Source organism: Lutra lutra, chromosome 3 (genome assembly GCF_902655055.1).
Source record: "Lutra lutra chromosome 3, mLutLut1.2, whole genome shotgun sequence".
Lineage (NCBI taxonomy): Eukaryota > Metazoa > Chordata > Mammalia > Carnivora > Mustelidae > Lutra > Lutra lutra.
In genome coordinates, this window is record NC_062280.1 from 140,208,801 (window position 1) to 140,219,975 (window position 11,175).

At 42.0% G+C, this 11,175-nt stretch overlaps 1 long non-coding RNA gene across 1 annotated transcript in view; it reads left to right on the forward strand.

Moving 5' to 3' along the window:
• The window catches only part of LOC125096404 (uncharacterized), a 29,089-nt gene extending 28,209 nt beyond the window's left edge, over positions 1–880 (forward strand). The window contains exon 4 of the long non-coding RNA XR_007126172.1: positions 276–880. This is a non-coding gene — a long non-coding RNA (uncharacterized LOC125096404). The remainder of the gene's footprint in view (positions 1–275) is intronic.
• The last annotated feature ends 10,295 nt before the right edge of the window (positions 881–11,175 follow it).

The window sequence follows — 11,175 nt, forward strand, 5'->3', positions numbered from 1 at the left end:
TTCCACAAATGCATCTAACATCATACTTTTAAGCTGAAAAAGTGCTTGGGGAATTACACATGGTATGTATAAACCTGAACAGGCTGTACTCACAAGGAAAAATATGTGATTTATCTAAGCATAGTAAATACTTCAGAGTTCAGTTTTCCCGGTAGGAATGTCTCATGTAAACGGTAGCAGTGACTATCCCTTTAGCAAAATTTCTAAGCACGAAAATAAATCAAATTTTTCTACAGAACATTTGCTCAATAATATCTTTGCCCTTTTATTTACAGAGCAGAAGAGGGAAGAAATAGGAAAAACACACTTATACTATCTTATCTTTGCTCATATCCTTTTCCTTACAATGAGAAGAAAATGTACTGTGCCCTAAAATTCAAGACCCACGTCACATCACAAAAGATATCAAGTTTTGCAAATTTACACCATTACAATTCAGTGCTCCTTGTTTGGCAAACCACTGTCTGGATGTGGGTACCCCCAAAGCCTCCCAGGCCCCTGTGTTAGCACTGCTTCTGAACAATGCACAAGCCAGGCCTTTAAAGGAGAATCTGAACCTCCCTCATGCAGTCAAATGAAACACATTTGTGCTACTAACTCTGTCTTCACTTTTGCCTGCAGAATATGGGGTACTTGAGGTGTCTATAATACATTGTTTTTAAAGTGGAAAAGCAGCTCCATCACTTCAAAAACAAGAGAACAAAGCCAAAACATTGAATTCGGATCCATGGGCAGAGGCAATTTGCATATTCTCTTTCACCTGTTTTGTTTTTTCTCCCTGCTGTAACCCCTGATTAATGCTCATTTTCTCAGGGTGTGGTTTCATGTTTTTGGCTACCACTTCCCATTTCTACATATCTAAGAGGGTCCCAGGAACTTACATTCTGCCTTTAAGATTTTATTTACTTATTTGACAGACAGAGATCACAAGTAGGCAGAGTGGCAGGCAGAGAGAGAGAGAGAGAGGAAGGGAAGCAGGCTCCCTGCTGAGCAGAGAGCCCGATGCAGGGCTAGATCCTAGGACCCTGAGACCATGACCTGAACCAAAGGCGAGGCTTAACCCACTGAGCCACCCAGGCGCACCTGTAACTTACATTCTTTGTTACATAGGAACTGATTGTTTTTCTCTTTTCTTTTTTCCCCATCCACTGAACTGATTCCACTTAACTCAATGAGTTTCAGTGTCTAGATTCCTTTATTTCAATCAGTTATGCTTTCTAATATTAAAATAAATTGTGAACAAGCCAGACCTGATCTGGATTGCCAAAAACGTGGTGCTCATCAAAGGAGGTAGCTTGGAGAAAATGGTCCTAACTTCCAGACACTTGTGAAAATTTAAGTCAGCTGGTAAAATAAGCCAAGGAGATTTGTAGAATCATGAACCAATCTGGACAAGTCCAACTATTTGGGGGACTGAGTAGCCTCAGGTACACAGGAATGAATTAGGATAAATCGTAATCCTGTGTCTGTTATGTTTTCCTCAGTGGTTCTTAAGTAACCTCTTCCATTGATAATGATTATATTAATAGAGATATAAATGGAGATATGGATGTAGATAAGCAACATGGAAAAGAAAAATTAAGATCTTGACAATAACCTAAATTTAAGTATATGGTTGCCTCTCCCATTTTCTCTCTCTGCCTTTCCCATTCAAGGTAACCATCATGCTGAATTCCTTGCTAACCATTTTCCCGCCTTTCTTTTTAGGTAGTTTAATTAAATCTATTTATATTCATCAAAAGGAAATATTTGAATCTTAGTCACTTTGAGCTTTGTTTAAAAGGGCATCATGCTGTATCTTATCCTTGGGCACTGACTTCTCTTACTTAATACATTGCTAAGATTCACCCATATTTTTGAGTGTTGCTATGGTCCATTCATTTTGACTTCTGAAAAATACTGTGAACTTTCTTATATAGTTACTTCTGCACATATGAAATCATTTCTCTTGTGTCTATACCTAGGAGGAAAATTATTGGGGTTTTGGTTATGTGTATTAGTTTCCGTGGGCTGTTGTAACAATATTACACACCGGTAGCTTAAAACAGAAATTTATTCTCTCCCATAGTTTGGGAGGCTAAAAATCCAAAATCATGGTGTTGTCAGGGTTGGTTGCTACTGGAGGCTCTGAAGAAAAATCTGTTTCATGCTCCTCTCCTAGCTTCTGCTACAGCATTCCAATCTTAGGCCTGTAGAAAGGCCTTCTTCTCTGAGTGTTTCTGTCTCTGTCCCCTCTCTTCTCCTAAGAACATCAGTCATGTGGGACTTAGGACCCACCCTACTTCTGTATGATGCCATCTTAACTAGCTAATTACATCTGCGAAGTCCCTATAAGTTTCCAGGAGTTAGGACTTCGGCATATCTTTTTGAGGGACACAATTCAGCCCATAGCAGTATATAAATGCCCAAATTTAGAAAAAATGTTGAACTGCTTTCCAGGTAATTACAAAAATTTACACTCCCACCAGTATCGAATAAGACTTGGTATTATTGGAGTGGGGGGCGCCTGGGTGGCTCCATCCATTAAGTGTCTGCATTTCTCTCAGGTCATGATCCTGGGGTCTTGAGATCCAGCCCCACGTCGGGCTTCCTATTAAGCAGGGAGCCTTCTTCTCCCTCTCCCTCTGCTGCTTACCCCCTGCTTGTGCTCTCCCCCACCCTACAAAATAAATAAATAAAATTTAAAAAAAAACTTTTTTAAAGACTTGGTATTATCAGACCATTTAAATTCTTACCAACCGAATGTGTATAAAATTTTTATGTCATTATAGTCTTGATTTATGCTTCCTGAATACGAATTATGTAAAATACCTCTACATGTGTTTACAGGCCATGTTTTTCCTCCTCTGTGAAAAAATTTTTTTTCCATTTTTTTCCCTTAGTTTTCTACTTGGCTGTTTATGCTTGTTTTTTTTAACTAATCTATATATTAATGCTAATTCTTTACCAATTTTATGCACTTCAGATATCTTCTAGATATAACTTTTCACTTTCTCTAAGGTACATTTGATGGACAAAAGTTCTTAATTTTATATAATGATATTTATCCATCTTATCTTTTATAGTCAACATTTTTGTGTCTTCTTTACAATATTCCTCTACCCCAAGATCTAAATTATGTCTACTTCTATTTTCTACAGTGAATTTTAAATATATTTGGAAAGAGAAAGCGTGTCTGGTTGTCTGCTCAACCTGTCAATAAACGAAAGAAAAATGTTGAAATCTCCCATTATGATAGTGGATTTACCCATTTCTGTCTATTGCTCCACTGTTTTTGCTTCATAAATTTTGTATCCTTTTGTTTTATGCATTACATACATGCTATGTATCTTCTTGCTTTTTGTTATTAAGTCCATTTTGTCTAATATTACTTTTTTAAACAAGCTTTATTTCAATTAGTGTTTTACTGATATACCATTTTTCATACATGTACTTACAACCTTTTTACTTCCTTTTGCTTTGTGTTTCTTGTTAGTAACACAGTTTTGAACAAATCCAATTTGTTGGGACACCTGGGTGGCTCAGTAAGTTAAATCAACTCTTGGGTTTGGCTCAGGTCATGATCTCAGGATTGTGGGATGGAACCCTGTGTCAGGATCCATGCTCAGGGGGGAGTCTGCTTGAGATTCTCTCTCCCACACACTCTCTGCCCCTCTCCCTGCTCGTGCACTTTCTCTCTCAAATAAATAAATACATAAATCTTTTAAAATATGTTTTTAAAAGTCCAATTTGTGACTCTTTGTCTTTGATAAATTTAGTTCATGTATATTTATTGTAATTATTTTTATATTTGGACTCTTTCTGCCATCTTAATTTTTTATTTCACCTATTTTTTATTTGACCTACATTTTTATAGTTGTTATTTACCCATTTTTTAAGCTAATAGCTATATCCTTCCCTTAATAAGAACAAAACTTTATTATACACTCATATCTCTTCATCTCTATTCCCCAAAACCTCCTTATGTTATTACCTATATTTTAATGCCAGCTTATTGTGGATATGTGTCCTCTTTTTCTTTAGTCATAGTTATTCTTTTAAGTCAAACAAATTCTACCCATGTACTTGATCATCTTTACTTCACATATCCCTTGCAATATGTAGTACTAGGTTTTTCTCTTCCCTATTTAGGCCCTTTGTCTAAAACAGTTTCCAGTGTAATCTTTGTGTGATACGTTTTCTGAAGACTTCACTGCCTGATAATTTTTTTTATGATGTCCTTGCCTTTAAATGGCAGATTGGACATAAGGATAGAGGACGATTCTAATTTCTTTTCCTGCAATATTTTGAAAATTCCACTCTACTATATTCTTGAATCAGTTGGTCATGTTGAAAAATCTGATGTCAGTCTGACTTCTGTGTTCTTTTCATGATCCTCTCTCTCTCTCTCTGCAGTTTTTAAAGATTCTCCTTGCTTCTTTGAAATTCTTTTTTTTTTTTAAGATTTATTTATTTATTTGGCAGAGATCACAAGTAGGCAGAGAGGCAGGCAGAGAGAGAGGAGGAAGCAGGCTCCTTGCTGAGCAGAGAGCCCGATGCGGGGCTTGATCCCAGGACCCTGAGATCATGACCTGAGCTGAAGGCAGAGGCTTAATCCACTGAGCCACCCAGGCACCCGCTTCTTTGAAATTCTTAATCTTAATGTAAAATGTCCTGATGTGGATTTTTTCCTTATCTCTCCTTTATAACCCTTTCAATCTTTCATATTTTTATAATTACAAAAAATTATCTCAGTTTTCCTTCAAACATTTCTTTCTCTTTCTTTTTATTTTCCCTCTTTTTAGAACTCTTTTTACCCACACGGTAGTACTTCTATCTTCCAAATAACCTTGATTTTTTTTCTTTATATTTTATACTTCTTTGTTCTTACCTTCTTACTTCTGAGAGGTTTCTTCTACCTGGTCTCCCAAATTCCTAACTTGTTCTACATCTCTATCCATTCTGTTATTTATCTATCCGATGTGTTCATTTCAACTTTTATATTTTTCATACCTAAGATTTCTTATTGGTTTGTTTTCTTGTTCCTTTTTTAATAGCCATATATTTTTAAATCTCTTTTGTATGCTTATTAGGCCAAAACTGGCCATTAGGTCAATTATTGATTCATCTATTTTTGTATATATACTTGGTTCTGTAATCTAATAGATTATTTTTCATTTCAAGTAGTTGTGCTTGTCAAATATCTCCTGTTACTTTGACATGTGAATTCATTTTCCCCTGGAGGTAGGTACTCTGTCTGGTAATGCATATAAGGGAACACCTGTCCTAATTAGTTCATTCTCAGCGGGCCCCAGTTAGCCCAGAGGGTGGGGATGGATTAAGCCCAGGGTAGGGAAAGTAGCCAGGGCACAAGAAAACCAGGTCACTTGCTCTCCACTTCACAAGACAATGAAGTCAGGATTTCATTCTTTGTCTTCCAGGGAGATTCAACATTAGGAGAAGACCCTCTTGGATGGTAATTCACCAGCCTTGAGGGGTATGCAGGGGAAGGAAAATTGACAACCCAAGGTTAGTTAATCCTCACTTTAAGCACAACTATTAAATCTAAAGTTGGGACTCTGACCTGAAGCCCTCGTTTGATATCACTGGGAGGTACATCCTTGACAGAGTATCTGTCATTGGTCACTATTTGTACTGACATTCTCCTTCAGTGGGTACTAGGAAATATCCTTTATCCAGAAATATCTCTTTTTCAAGAATTTCTCAATTCTATATCCCATCTCTTTGCATTTCTTCCCTTATGATTCTTTCCCCTCCCACACTTCTTCAGACATTTATTAAGATGTGCTGTGTGTCAGGCACTGTGCTAGGTTCTGATTGTGACAGGTATGAGAACCAACTGTTCCTAAAACATTAAAAGGGGAAACAGAAGTGTGGCCTAATATGGGACATTAAAGACAAATTTGACCTTTTTTCCCTGATCACAGAGCAAGGAGAGAGTGCTGCCAGAAATGATGATGGAAAGAGGCTCTAAGCCAGTGGTTCTAAGCATGGCTGCTCCAACCACCTGGGCAGATTTTCTAAATCCCAATGTCCAGACACACACTCTCAATTAAATCATAATCTGTGGGGATAGAACCCAGGCATCAATAACTTTTCTTAACTTCTCTAGGTAAACCCAATGTACACCCAAGTATAAGAACCATGCTAGTCCCTTCTAGACTTCGAATCAGCAGTTCTGGGTTAAATACCATTATGGTTGAATTGAGTCCCCCAAAATCCATATGTTAAAGTTTTAACACCTAGCACCTCACAAAGTGACTTTATTTGGAGATAGAATCTTTACAAATATCTTCAAGTTAAAACAAGGTTCTTCGGGTAGACCCTAATCCAATATGACTAGTGTCCTTATAAAAAAGCGGAAATTGGGGGCAGATCTGCGCACACACTGAATTCCATGCGACCGTGAGAACAGCTATCTACAATCCAAAGAGAAGGGTCCGAAACAGATCCTACCTTTACAGCGCTTAGAGGGACCAACCCTACCATCACCTACAGCGCTTAGAGGAACCAACCCTACCATCACCTTGTTTCAGACTCCTAGCCTCCAGAACTGTGATTAGTAAGTTTCTGTTGTTTAAGCCACCAGTTTGCGGCAGCCTGGGACTGCAACCCTAACAAACTAAACAAATGCTGGTGTAGCCATGTTTCAACCACCGGCACATCATTCCTCTTAGAGTGCTTCAGTTACTGGGTCAGAAAAACAGAGGATAAACCCTCCCTCAAAGCGTTGCTGAATTTAAACAGGATAATGTAAGTGAAAGCACCCAGTCCAGAGACTGAAACATAGTGGGTGCTCAGTAAATGTTGTTGAAACTGAGTCTTTGCCACTTGAACAAAATAGCTTTTTCAGCTTTAGCCAACTGTGGTTGTCAGTTCGACGGCCTGAGGAGGCATATTAGGACGGACAGGAAACTCTCTAGGTCTACAGAAAACTAAATCAACAGCGGCGCTCTCTTTAATTAACCCCCTTTCCACCTTGTGCATTAGCCTAGGGCGCCATCAAAGCTTTTCAAATCAGCCCTATCTTGGAAGGAACCCTTGTTCCTGAGGTCGGCCTCTAGGGGGCGTGCTGTCTCCAGAACCTGGGACTGGACTGGTCTGCGTGCAGAGGGACCGCAGAGAGCGAGTTAGGAAGCTGCTGGGAGGGCTGGTCTCCTGCAGTCCTTCCTCTCGGTGACCGCTTCCTGCAGCAAGCGGGGAGCGGGAAGACCCGCATTGTGAGCGCTTCCCTGAGCGCGCCCTGACACCCAGGTGCTACATCACTTAATCTGGACAATCTTGTTCTTAATCACAAATGAGTCAATTAAGGTTTAGGGAGGTTAAGTATACTAGTCGAGGGTCACAAAGCTGGGGAAATTAGCACCCAGGTCTGCCTTATTCCAAAAGTAGCAAAACACCTTTGGGTCCAGCCCTCCACAGACAAGCCTAGTGACTTGCAAACCTAGTCATATGTCCAGCAGAAGACCCAGGAGCATGAGAGTCAACACAGCCTTTATTAATACTTTCCTTTTTGTCCCTGGAACCTGCTGCTGTCCTGACAGCCACAGACATTATCACTTTAGGCATCCACTGGTGATTTTTTTTACTGCTTGATGTATTCTGAAAGGGAAGGTGCTAAGGGTTAATTCCTTCTCATTCTTCTCTCTCCTTCTCTATCTCTCAGGATGGTGATTTTCACAGCCACTCCAAATGAGTATTTTGGACTGTTTAAGAGCAAGTGTTTTAATTATTTACTGCCTCTCCATTGAGGGAGTCAGGACACATTAAAAAAAAAAAAAACAGTAGTGACTACATGTAATTAATAACTCATTAATTAGTAACTCACATCTATACTGCTAGGCAACAGCAGAGTTTTTCCACCAAGACACAGTCTTCTGTGCCAGAAAAACTAACCAGTGTTAATTCTATCATTTTATGTCACAGAATTTGTACTCTGAAGCTGTCCAGATAATATTCTCCAACTCCTTCCTGCAGGCATCCATACATTCACACACCCAGCTACCCATACATCCACCCACCCACCCATCCATCCACCCATCTACCCACCTACCCAACCAACCAACCATCCATCCACCCACCTGTCCATCCAGCCACCTACCCACCCACCCACCCATCCATCCATCCATCCACCCATCCATCTATCCTGTGACAGTTCAGAGTCTACAATGCAAAGACACGGACAGGTGTACCTGGCCAGGGCTTTGCCCACAAGACATTTGTGATTCATGGGAGAAAAGGCACCAAGAACATACTGAAAAAACTCTCATTAATGAAGGCCATGCTCATCCAAAAGTTGCCAGTTCTTTTTTGTTCGGGTTTTGTAGCAATTCTTTTTAAGAGGATTAGAGAGATTAGAGAAACAGCTGCGAGGCAGGTATTCCTGTCCTCTCTGTTGCTCTAACCAGTGCTGAGCCTGTGGACCAGGCCATTGGCTTGTGTATTTGTGAAATAAGGAACACCGGCTCCTTTTCCAGCTCTGTCCAGTCTCTCCTGTCCTCATCCAGTGTCATCAACTGCAGCAGCCTTGAAACTCCTCTAATATCTCAGCTGCCCACACCAACGTTCACTGGCCATAATGCTGTCCTTGTGCAAAATGACCTGGATTGAGACCCCTGGAAAAGAGACCCCAGGGACGAGACAGCCTCCCTGCCCCCACCCCTTGCACATTTGTTCTCTAGGTCAGTAGACAGAGGGATGCCATCCTGGGGCCCTTTGTTCTTCTAACATCTCTGTTCAAACATGCCATCACAAATATCTAATATTATCAGATGTCATGGAGAGTAAAGACACTTGAAAGGTGCTTGTCAATGAAAGTCATAATAAAAGAGCAGAAAGTATACAGAACAATTCCCGTGCCTTGGGTCAAGCTGACAGAATCCAATCTTCAGACCTTACACCCTTTCCTTCTCCCCATTTCTGGCTGAGGACCCTTCCCCCAGCCTCGGTGCCCATCAGAGCTGCAGAGCAGGGAGAGTACGGTGTTCAGAGGGAAGCAGGACAAGAGGCAAGGGTGGGTCTGACCATCACGGGTCTCCAGGCCCGGTGTCCTCATCTGCTGTATGAAGATGGCAGTATCGGTGCCCAGGATGCCTACTGGTCACATGAAATGGTGGGGATAAGTGGTGGCCCATGGCAGGTGGTAATTATGTTTTGTAAAGAGTGTTACCTCCCCGGGCACCTGTCCTGCCTCCTAATACCATCTGCCCTCTTGGGTCACTGGAGTTTAACATAGGATGGGGGCAGGGTGCACACTCAGTCTGTGGCACTTGTCTGAAACCCTCCCTGGCCTCCATTGCACATCAGACACAGACTGTGCCTGTCTCCTGTTCCCAGCTTCTGGCAGAGTCTGGCATAAAACTCTCTTAAAGTTCATGCCATTAGACAAAAAACCCTACCTTCATCTGCCAGCCTATTGCTCCTTGCTCCTTAATGACTTGAGTATTGGGTTCACAATCTTCATTTTTAGCAGCCACGTCTGTCACTATTTGGGGAATGATCCCTCTTACACTTGGGCCTCTCCGCTTCTTGACTTCCTCAGCTCCAGTGATCTTCAGCTTGCCCAGTCTGGATGTCTGACGTTTGACCTTGTCATCTCCTCTAAACCTCAGTTTGAAGCCCCTCACTTCCTGTCCGCCTCATCTCAGTTTAGCTCCTGCCTCTAATGTCCCCATTCCAACAATTCAGCGGCCCTGTCCTTGTTTTCATCATCTGTCATACCTGTTTTTCACTTCCTACTCGGCCCAGCCTAGGTTAAATTGGCCATCATTACAAGTGCTTCCTCACAAATATCACTAACTCCTTGGCTCTGTCTTCAGCCTTGAAGAGACCCAACTCTCCCCCGGACTCCATCCCTGCACCCAAGTAGTGAGAGAAGAACACCAGCTGGGGTGTCTGTTCGCACTCCAATCAATGGCCATGAACCTCAAAGGTCCCTACACACTGCCCATAAATCCTCTGTGACTCTACCTCCCCTCCTGTGGAAAAGGTAGTCCTGGGCCCGTAGTGCAGGCATCACCAGGAAGTTCGTCACAAACGCAGATGCTCAGACCCCACTCAGACTTACTGAACCAGGATCTGCATCTTAACAAAGTCATCAGGTGACTCATCCCATATTCAAGATTCTGAAGCCCTGCCCTAAGTGGCTTACTTTCTGCATTGCCAGAAATTCATTGGTCATCTTCCCGTCTTCAACCTTCTCCCATCTGCATCACAGCCCATTCTCCCTTCTGCTACGGTCCGAGCAGGTGGGGGTGGTTGCCTTTCCTCAGCCTTTGGATCTTATCTCTCTCTCCCCTGCATCCCTGAATCACGAATTTCTGTGGCTCCAGGACCTGTCCTAGTCCCATTTTAAAAGACTCTCCCCTGATCCTGACACCCTTGTGTGGACTGTCCTCATCTTGACTCCCCAGGGAACTCCTGGGCCTTCTCTCCTCAGATTCTCAGGGCTCACTTCCTCTCTTTCCTGCCAGCCTTTGCTCAGATGCCACTTCAGCAGAGAGGCCTTCTCTGACCACCCTTTATAAAATAACACACACACACACACACACACACACACACACACACACACCCTTTTATCTTTAATTATCTTTGTAACACTTTCTACCATCTGGTGTGTCTATTTCTTTTTTTTTTTTAAGATTATTTATTTATTTATTTGAGAGAGAAAGAGAGGGAGAGAGCATGTTGGGGGTGAGGGGCAGAGAAAGAGGAAGAAACAGACTCCTCGCTGAGCAGGGAGCCTGATGTGGGGCTCGATCCCAGGACCCCAAGATCAGGGCCTGAACCAAAGGCAGACACTCAGCCAATTGAGCCACCAGGTGCCCCTGGCATGTCTATTTCTTTGCTATCTGTCTCCCCACACTGGAATGTCATCTCCAGGGAGCAGGGTCTTTTCCTATTTTGTCTGTGGCCTGTCCCCAGGGCCTGACAGTTACTCCTGTTATGTAGATGAGGAGGGGCTGGTGTGGAATGCCACAAGCCAGGGAGAGACATGAGGCTACCAAGGAAGCCCTCAGGAGGGCAAGACCTCAGAGACCTCCACTTTGATAAGAGGCAGTGGCTCAAATAACAGTGTCCTTTTCTCCTTTCATCACTTTCTTAGGGTTCATTAATTGTGGGGATACTAAAATGCTCTTGTTATCTCAAGTGAAGAAGAGGAAGACAGTTGTCATA